This window comes from Anolis carolinensis, chromosome 6 (genome assembly GCF_035594765.1).
Source record: "Anolis carolinensis isolate JA03-04 chromosome 6, rAnoCar3.1.pri, whole genome shotgun sequence".
Classification (NCBI taxonomy): domain Eukaryota; kingdom Metazoa; phylum Chordata; class Lepidosauria; order Squamata; family Dactyloidae; genus Anolis; species Anolis carolinensis.
In genome coordinates this window covers 81,570,763-81,581,718 of record NC_085846.1, presented here as the reverse complement: position 1 = coordinate 81,581,718, position 10,956 = coordinate 81,570,763, and the positions used below count along the sequence as shown (strand labels likewise).

The following is a 10,956-nucleotide window of genomic DNA, read 5'->3' as shown; positions in this document are numbered from 1 at the left end:
GATGTGCTGGTTATAACTATCATTATGTTGCTGGTGCTGTGCACACTCAGAAGAAGACCTACAAGCCACTCTAAACACCTTTGCGAGAAGCTCGGCCTCTCATTGAACATCGAGAAAACCAAAGTGCTCTTCCAACAGGCACCAGCTAATCCCTCTGCAATGCCAGGAATACAACTTAATGGTGCCACATTAGAAAATGTTGACCATTTCTGCTATCTTGGCAGCCACCTCTCCACAAAAGTCAACATCGACTCTGAAATACAACACCGCCTGAGCTCTGCGAGTGCAGCGTTTTTCAGAATGAAGCAGAGAGTGTTTGATGACCGGGACATCCGTAGAGATACCAAGGTGCTTGTTTACAAAGCCATTGTCTTCCCAATCCTGCTCTACGCCTGCGAAACGTAGACGGTCTACAGATATCACACTCAACTCCTGGAGCGTTTCCATCAGCGTTGCCTCAGAAAAATCCTGCAAATCTCTTGGGAAGACAGGCGGACAAATGTCAGCGTGCTTGAGGAAGCAAAGACCACCAGCATTGAAGCGATGCTCCTAAGCCATCAACTCCACTGGACTGGCCATGTTGTCCGAATGCCCGATCACCGTCTCCCAAAGCAGCTACTCTACTCCGAACTCAAGAACGGGAAACGTAATGTTGGTGGGCAGGAAAAGAGAGTTAGAGATGGGCTTAAAGCCAACCTTAAAAACTGTGGCATAGACACTGACAACTGGGAAGCCCTGGCCCTTGAGCGCTCTAATTGGAGGTCAGCTGTGACCAGCAGTGCTGCGGATTTCGAAGAGGCACGAATGGAGGGCTTAAGGGAGAAACGTGCCAAGAGGAAGGCCCGTCAAGCCAACCATGACCGGGACCGCCTTCCACCTGGAAACCGATGTCCTCACTCCGGGAGAACATGCAGATCAAGAATAGGTCTCTTCAGCCATCTACGGACACACACTCAAGACACCAGAGATGGAAGACAATCCTCCTCGAGCTACGAGGGATTGCCTAAGTAAGTAAGTTGCTAGTTATAACTAACATAATTTATGATGAGAGATGATTCCAGTCTAACAGCATTTGAAAGGCTTAGGTTACATTTAGGATGAGAAATACAGTACAGCCCCATATCCGCAGGGGACCTAAACCTTATACGAATATGCTAGATAACAATGAAATGGAGGACTTCCGGCCCAGGAATACCATAGAACTATGCCTTAGGGTCCAAAAATGCCAGAGATTACGTATTTTGTTGGATATGGATATTGGTCCTATGGATACAGGATATATTGTACTCTTTTTGCTAGGTAGCCATGTGCAAGACAGTCTGTGATGCAGGGCATTTTGCCTCTTCTTTTGAAATAAAAGAGAAGGACATATTTGCCTAAATTCTATTATTAATCCTGACTAGAGTAGTCCCATTAGATGTGATTTGCTCATGGCATGTGAGCAACAACTGAGTTGATGGGTCTTCTTTCATTTGGCGTCCCAAAAGGATTCTGCTTTTCATGTGCCAAGTCTGTAGCTGGTGTAAAGTTGTGCCACAGTAGCAACAGGGCTGCAACATGCAGGCACAGGTCTGTATATTTTCTGTGTCACCCCAGTCCTGCCTATGGCCCCTCCTTGTCCCATCCATTCAACAAGCATATAAACACCAGCAAAATGTTTCACTGATGTGTCTGCCAAGATATACTGGCAAAGTGTATTTTGTATTTTGTCAGCCTGACAGGGCTTACACCAAGTCCTACAGTTCCTCAGGGTGATGAAACACAGATCTAAGATCTCTGCAATAAGTGGATCTCTGCCACCAGACATACCGCTTTTTGAGTCCTTGTTAGCATCATGGTGAAGTGTTAATAGCTGTCCAGTGGCATGGAAGAGCCAATTTCTACATATTAATGACTTTGATATTTTTTTTTGCATTCATTTTCAGTTTAAGGCTGAGAAAAGATATGATGGCTGAAGGTAATTAAAACACATTGATATTTATACAATATCCACTTGCCCAACTCTGAATATTGGGAAACTTTACAAAGGTTTCGTACAAAAGCAAAGAGGACAGCAAATATTGAGAGTATCAAGAGAACATTAGCGTAGGAGATTGCATGTCTTGAACTGAGGAATTAAGGCGAGTGCTGAAAAAAGTTGGGCATCAGACTATTCTACTTGATTTTAAGTTGTTTTTTAATGGTAATTTTAATGTGTTTAACCTCAACAGTAAATAAATGTAAATAATTCTTAAAACTTTTACAACTAAGCCTCATCTACCAGTCAAGTTCCAGATCAGAGATATTTTAATGATTACAGAATTTAATATTAATGGTCATGTTTGATTGCCAATAACTTAATGTGTATGAGTATGACAGAGCCAGTAATTCATTTTTATGGGACTGTAAAGTACAGGTTTATCTTGTGTGCTTGTAGTAAGATTTAATTTTAATGGTTGTTTTGAAATGAGAGTTACCAGTAATTAAAACCGCAAAACAAAAAAAACTAAACAAAAAAAAGAAAAAAGGAGCCATGAGATAAATAATTTATATTTCTCAAACCCCTTTTAAAATAGCATTTTTGTTTTAATTTTATCCACCATGAACAGATGTCTCATACACACACACACACACACACACAATTTTTATTTTTATTATTAAAAATATATAAATAAATAAAATGGAAAATCACATATGTAGTTATTAACTTTAGCAATGAGAAAGCATGTTAGAGACCCAGGAAAATGTAGGCCTTGAGCTGATTTCTTAGTTTTTAAAGTTTATGTACAAAATTTTCCTTAACATACTCATCATAGACTTGCTTAACTACACTCCTAGGAATTATAGTAACCATCATATTTGGATTTGTAACACTTTAAAATATAGTACTCTGGAAGACACTACACCAAAGCAATTAATAAAAACCCGACACATGATAGCAATTCCCTTGATGGATGGATGGATGGGATGGGAATTTATCTGGCAGAGAATTAAGTACCACTGTAGCTTGTTTCTAAGCATATATACATAACATTGCAATGTACATCATATGTTTAAAAAATACAAGTATTTACAAACAGTCGATTTCTGTCCAAATATAACTTCACACCATTCAAGATGCAGTGTTCTAAAATTCAGTACTCTGAGCTGGGGAATTTAGGAGAATATAGTCTTCAAAATAACTTTTCCAAATTCTGAATAATCAGCATAAAAGCAGTGTTCAGACCTGCCCAGATATTTGGCACAAAACCTTTTTTGAAAACAAAAAAAAGTCACAATAGAAGTTGGGTGGGATGCCAAATCTCATACCTAGACTGTGCAGTTTTGTAGCAAAACTGAGTAGTGAAGAATTACACAAGACCATGAGGATGGGTTGCATCAGGAGCTCAAAACTGATCGCAGTCTGCCAGGTAGTTTTAACTGTATTAACCTGTAAATTCCAAACCAAATGTTTTAATATTGGTAGTAACAGCTAAAGCCATCTTTTGGGGATCTTATACACTAGGCTTGTCCAATCTGCTGCCCACAGGCCACATGCAACTCAACACAAAATAGTACACTTACTCAAAACATGAGTTTTTTTTAAAAAAAGAAGAGTTGTAACTCAATTGCAAGATTCTTAAGTACTAAATGACAACAGAATGGAAAAATCAGAGTATGTTTGTTTTGTCCATAAATACTGAACAGTTCAGCTAGAAGATCTGCTTGATTGTTTTAATAGACCCTCCGAATGAAACAGCACATAATTAGAATTATTATGCAGCTTTTTTAAAAAAAATCTGGAGGCTGGTATCATGAAAAGTATGCTGGACCTTTTTTCTTTTTCTTTTAGGCTCACCAGCTATCATTAGTGTTTAGTGTATTTTATGTGTGGCCCAAGACAATACTTCCAGTGTGGAAGCCAAAAGGTTGAACACCTGTTTGCCACCAAATATTAGCAAAATGCAGTCCTCCATACATCATTTTATTAATAGAACCAGCATTGCTTCTTGTTGGCTATGCTAGCTAGGATTGCCGGGAGTCACCATCCAAACCTCAGGAGTGTCATTCTTTGCCTACCTATGTTTTTGGGCAAAAGGTCTTCAAAACAAAATTACAAGTATAGGATGCTGTGTACACAAGAAATTGGCAAAAACTTTAAAAATGTGTGCACTATAAATAAGAAATGAAACACTCCCCCAGACATGGGTCTCCAAAGCGGGCACATTAATTACACACCAGAGAGCCAAATCATAGTGAGTTCAAGCAGTTAATTCACAATTTGCATTTATTAAAAAACATTCCATTACTTTAACAATACAGTCATCCAACTGTGAAATAACAGTCATTCAGATGTGCTCATTGACAGAAAATGTGGGTCCTTGTGCCCATTGTGCCCTGCGAAGCTGCCAAGTTTCACACCTCAAGACTTTCTTTTCCCTCTGACACTCCACCCTCCCATACGTACACACATACACAATTAATGTGTCTGCTCTCACCTATGTGCTTATGGGAAAAGTCACACATTTCTTCAGTCCCACACATACTCATTTAAATAACCTGGCAACCTTTGAATAGATTTAGTTCATCAATTCCAATTAAGGGTTGGCAAAGATCTCCAAAATACACATAGGATTTTCTTCTGTGTAGGCAATACTAGCAATACGTTATTTCTAATATGTTCCTAAGGGATGCTTTCCATCTTTATAAAAGTATGTGTACCACAATTAGCTTTAGTACCCAGGGATCAAATATTGTCTAATTGAGTCTAACAGGAACATCATTTATGACTGAAAAAGGCAGATATGAAGTGATGTCATGATTAATTTTCTGCTCAATTATTTTAGATGAAAAACTGACATATAAAGCACACTGTATAGCAACACCAAAAATGAACTTCTGTTTAAGTGATGACTGATATATACCTTTCACATTTCAAAGTAGCCCGAGGCTTTTTGGGAAGACTGGCGCAAAAGCCAGACTACATCCTTAATGAAGCATTGATCTGTGCTGCTTTGCATTGGTACCATTACACGCTATCATCATTATGCTTTATGCTTCCATTAACCTAAACTGTTATACAACTGTGTAGATTTCTTTCTACTGCTTTATATACATTGTAGAACTATATTACATGATACAGCTAGTGAGAGCAAAATAAAAATATATTGTCTTTTGTAACTCTTGAAAGGAAAAAATGTAGAGCTCTTCCAGTGAAACTCTGCCCTGTAGTGTGGTGCAGGCTGCTTCTTTGGAGGCTTTTAAGCAGAGGCTGGATGGCCATCTGTCAGGGGTGCTTTGAATGTGATTTTCCTGATTCTTGGTAGGGAGTTGGGCTGGATGGCCCACGAGGTCTATTCCAATTCTATGATTCTATTATCTGGTTCAATTCTGGGTTATTATGTTATGTTTCTGAGTTGTACAACTCCTAGTGGAAGTTCTCAGCTCTATATCCAGTCAGGGCATATCTGAAGTTTTGTCCTTTTTATTTAATCATTTTCTTTTATTTTGCTTGAGGATGAAGGCAAAGTTTTCTCCCCTTACAAAAATGTAATGGGGGAAGGAAAATCAAAGGATAACCTGCGTGAAACCTGCATTCGGTGCTTCATGAGTGGAACCACTTGGAAGTAAAGGAGGAACACGTGGTGCATCTACACTATAGAATGACTGCAGTCTGACACCATGGCTTAATGCTATTAAATCATGGGGGTTGTAGTTTTGCAAGGTCTTTAGTATTCTCTGCCAAAGAGCAATAATACTTCACCAAATTACAAATTCCATAGCACTGAGCCATGACAGCTGAAGTCATGTCAAGCTGCAGTGTAGATGGACCCACAAACAAAAAAGCCTGAATTGAGAAATGTGTTGGATTCTCTCCCCCACCCCCATTGGTTTTCAAAAATTACAGTAATTCACCAAAAATAGACAGCGATAGGAGGTATTGTTATGCATCTTTCAAAAAATTCCATCAGGTTTAAGTACAACTCCTGCCACATCTTGAGGCTTTAGGCTGGTCAAGGTGATCCCTTAAAATGCATAAGGATGTTTTAAAATTATTTTTGAAGGAGTTGTGATTGTAGCTGTTTGTTCAAGCATTGCTAAGTATTTTTAACTTTTAGACTGTTATTCAGTTATTTTTTTAACGTTTTGCTGTTTGAGAAGGTAGTAAAACAATTATATCTGTGTGTCTCTGGTTGTTACCATTTTCAGAAGAGTAGCCTGTTGAAACAAAACAATTTTTTTTTGCCTTTATGGATGCAGTTATATATATAAGAGCACAGAGTAACAACTGATTATTCAATATAGAATTATTAAAGTTGGGAATGACCAAAAACAAAGCAAAAAAGTATCTAACATGGGATAGAGAAACGTATGGCCATCTATACATTTTACATGGCAGTTCTCACAATCCCATGCCTCTTGGGAATTAAAAATATCTGCAGGCCACAAAGTCCCGATCCTTGACCTGGTGGGTGTAATGAAATGCGATGAAACAGACATGAATCAAGGAACATGAAAGGCACTGCAGACTACCTCCACCAGAGAAGTCAGCCATAGCAGAGCAGGAAGCAGCCAGACTTTGAAGCTGCAAGGCCTTTCAATGCAAATCAAGGAGGCCAATTGCAACATTCACACTTGCCTCAAGCAGACAAGAGTTCTTTCTCCCACCCAGGAATTTCCAGAGATATATAAACCCCACTTGCCTAGTTTCCAAGAGACCGCACAGCCTCTGAGGATGCCTGCAATAGATGTGGGCGGAATGTCAGGAGAGAATACTTCTGGAACATGGCCACACAGCCTGGAAAAACTCACATCAACCCAGAGATTCCAGCCATGAAAGCCTTCAACAACACATTCTAAGCCATGTTCCAAAACATTTTGACACACTCTGTTGGAAACTCTGGAATAAGATACGTATGGCAACTATGATATATATTGGCCTCAATCCAATATTTCCTTTGCCATAAGTGTAAACACCAACAGCCCCATTTACACCGTTTGAAACTGCATTAAGGTCATATGTGCTGATGACAACATAATCTGTGCATATTCAGAAGATCTACAAGCCACTCAAAACAACTTTTGCAGAAGCATACAAGAAGCTCGCACTCTCACTTAACATCGAGAAAACCAAAGTGCTTTTCCAGCAGTCATCAGCCAATCCCTCTGCAATGCCAGGAATACAGCTTAATGGTGTAACATTAGAAAATGTTGACCCTTGCCACTATGTTGGCAGCCACCTCTCCACAAAAGTCAACATCTCCTGAGCTCTGTGAATGCAGGATTTCTCCGAATAAAGCAGAGAGTGTTTGAGGATAGGGACATCCGTAGGGATATCAAGGTGCTTGTCTATAAAGCTATTGTCCTCCCAACCCTGCTATACGCCTGTGAAACATGGACTGTCTAGGGATGTCACACTCAACTCCTGGAAAGATTACATCAGTGTTGCCTCTGAAAAATCCTGTCAATCTCTTGGAAAGACAGGCAGACAAATGTCAGCGTGCCAGAAGAAGCAAAGACCACCACAATTGAAGCTCCTACTCCATAAACTCCGCTTGGACTGGCCACATTGTCCGAATGCCCGATCACCATCTCCCAAAGTTGTTACTATACTCTCAAGAACGGGAAACGTAATGTTGGTCGACAGGAAGAGATTTAAGGATGGGCTCAAAGCCAACCTTAAAAACTGTGGCATAGACACTGAGAACTGGGAAGCTCTGGCCCTTGTGCACTCTAACTGGAGGTCAGCTGTGATCAGCAGTGCTGTGAAATCCCAAGAGGCACGAATGGAGGGCGAAAGGGAGACACATTCCAAGAGGAAGGTGCATCAAGCGAACCCTGACCGGGGCCACCTTCCATCTGGAATCCAATATCCTCACCGTGGAAGAACATGTGGGTCAAGAATAGGTCTCCACTGCCACTCACGCATCCACCGCCAAGACACTACACTTGGAGAGCCATCATCGGGCAACGAGGGATCGCCTAAGTAATATGGTCATATACCCTTTAACTGCATTGAACTGCATTATATGAATCTACAGCCGATAGGCTGTTAGGAATTGTGGGAGTTGAAGTCCAAAACACCTGGAGGGCCAAAGTTTGCCCATGCCTGATCTACATGGACCATATAACGCAGTTTGAAAGCGCGTAATGTACACGGGGCCTCTCCCTGCCTAAATGTAACGAACAGGCTTGGATTAATTCCTTGCAAAAGCAACGAGGAACGCCACTCTTTTCCGAGGGGAGGGGGCGAAGGCCCAATGGCGATGTTCTGAGAGGACAGGACGCAGCAATGACGCACCATCACGCACGACGTTGATCCGCTGACGTCACGCGCAGAGGACGGGAAAGCCCGAGCGCCGCGGGCCGGAAGTGACGCTGGCGTCAAGGAGGGGGGCGGGGTCCTAGGGCGGCAATGGCGGCGGCTGAGATTCGCAGTTGGTGAAGCCTTCGGCGTCTGAGGAGGTGAGAGGCCTAGTCGGCCGGAGGCTGTTTCTTGAAGCCTGGAATGTGTTTGGCGAGCTTGCGAGGGGTCGGTGCGGCCTCCTTTTTTTCCTGTCATGTTTGTCGTAACAATTCCCCGCCCCCTTTTTCCGAGAGAGACGAAAGACGAGGGAACCAGAGGCGGCCCTTCGCCTTTGCTTGGTGCGAGTTGGGTGTTTCCTGAGTTGTCTGAGGACGAGGCCTGTTGTCTAAAGCGGAGGGTTTGCATCCAAAGGTTTGTGGCGGAGTCAGAGGCGGGCAACCTTGGCTCCGACGAGGGACAGGTATCGAAAGGGGCCTGTGCTTAATCTGTTATGTGTGGGGCGTTATGTAAGTTGTGAGAGGATTATGGCCGGGCGAAAGGAGGAGAAAAGCTTAGCACGGAGGAGGAGGAGGAGATTGTCACTGGAAGGCGCTACGTGGAGGGCAATATAGTTGACTCCAGCACATGCTGATGCAGTGTATTCCAATGTAGAAGAGCTCTTCTTATCAGGAAGTTCTTCATAGCGTTTCCGTGGAATCTCTTTTCCAGCAATTTGAATCCATTGCTCCGTGTTTTAGGGCCCTTCCACACAGCCCAATATCCCAGAATATCAAGGCAGAAAATCTCACAATATCTGAGGTTTATCTGAGTCAATACTCAGATAATGTCGGATTTTCTGCCTTGATATTTTGGGATATGGAAGGGCCCATAGTCTCTAGAGAAGCAGAAAACGAGCTTGCTCCCTCCTCAATGTGACACCGTATCAAATATTTAAACATGGCTATCATGTCACGTCTTAACCTTTGCTCCTCCAGGCCAAACACACCTGGCTCCCTCAACAATTACTTACGGGACTAGGCTTCCAAATACTTTAATAATAACAATAATAGTTGTCGAAGGCTTTTATGGCCGGAATCACTGGATTGCTGTGAATTTTGTTCCAGAAGCATACTCTTCTGACGTTTCGTGCATATCTATGGCAGGCATCCTCAGAGGTTGTGAGGTGTTGGAAACTAGGCAAGTGGGGTTTATATATCTGTGTAATGTTCAGGGTGGGGCGGCCGATGAAAAGGTCCTCTGGGTGGCAGTTGCCAGTCGGGTTCTGGCTGGTTGGAGCAGCCCCCCCCCCCCCCCCCAGAAGGCGGAAGTGTGTGGGGTAGACTGTATTGGAAGAAGGTGATCCTTTAGGTAACCTGTACCCAAACCATGTAGGGCTTTAAAGCTCAGAACCAACACCTTGTACTTTGCCCGGAAACTAATTAGAAGCCAGTGGAGTGACTTTAGGAAAGGTGTGTGATGCTCACTCCTAGATGTTTCTGTAACCAATCTGGCTGCAGTATTTTGAACCAGCTGGAGTTTCCGAACTTTGTACCGAACTTGGTACAAAAGTAGCTGATGTAAAGCTCATTGCAAAAGTCCAACCTTGACATTACCAGTGCATGCACTACCATATTCAAGTTCCCCAAATCTAGGAAGGGTTGAAACTGGCATATCAGCTGAAGTAGATAGAAGCATTCATTACATCTACCTGGGCTGACATTTGGAGAAACAGATCCAGGAATACTCCCAAAGTACGAACACAGTCTTTCAGGAGGAGTTTAAGCCCATCCATAACTGGTTGACGCACCGTATCCCCAGAAGAGGACCCTTAATGGCAGGCACCTCTGTTTTGTCAGGATTCAGTTTTTCCTCATCCAGCCCATTAGCTGTTCCAGGCATTCTTTCTTTGCGGAAGCTGTTGCTGAAGGCATGTAGAAATATGTTTTGAGTGTCATCAACATACTGATAACACCCAGCCCCATGTTTACAGATTATCTCTCCCAGTGGCTTCATGTAAATATTAAAGAGCATTGGGGATAGAACAGCACCTAGAGCTTTTATTTGAGGGATATCACCTCAAAATTGATTGCCAGGCTTAATTCTATGCAATCCTGGAATTTGTTGTTTGGTAAGCCACCAGCATTCTTTAGTAGAGAAAGTGCAACACCTTGTAAAGCTACATGATATCATAACATTGAGCCAGGGAAGTTAAAATGGATTCATTCTACAGCATAGATGCGTCCCAAGGTTTTCCTTTCCATTGCAAGAAGCTTTGGTGTTCTAACACTTTTGTTTTTAAAAAAGCAATTCTAAGCATGCAGCAACTGTAATTTTTGATCAAATTACAAAAAGTGCATTTTTGCCGCTGTGCATTACATTTGCCAGCGAATCCTTTTTCTCTTTTCTTTTTTTTTGGTTTCAGGGTTTTGAAAACAGATACACATCAGATTCAGTGGTGCATTAGAATCAAGTAAATACAGTAATATTAAATACAGTAATCATAAAAGCAAATAAATCAAATGCAATGGGACACTGTAATAATTCTTTTTTACTATATTATAAAAAAGCTCTTATTTAAAGTATAATTTTTGCATATTTTTGCTGGTTGCTTGAGAGCTCCACTTAACTGAGAGTCTACTGTATGGACTTCCCAACACTCAATAGCAGTATTACTTTCACTGAAGCAATTTAGCAGATGGAACCCATATGGT

General features: G+C 41.7%; 1 protein-coding gene across 1 annotated transcript in view; it reads left to right on the top strand.

Moving 5' to 3' along the window:
* Positions 1-8,268: 8,268 nt before the first annotated feature.
* tax1bp1 (Tax1 binding protein 1) overlaps positions 8,269-10,956 on the top strand; it is a 34,928-nt gene continuing 32,240 nt past the window's right edge. Inside the window, exon 1 of the mRNA XM_008117042.3 lies at positions 8,269-8,424. The gene's annotated coding sequence lies outside the window, so the exon portion shown is untranslated. The remainder of the gene's footprint in view (positions 8,425-10,956) is intronic.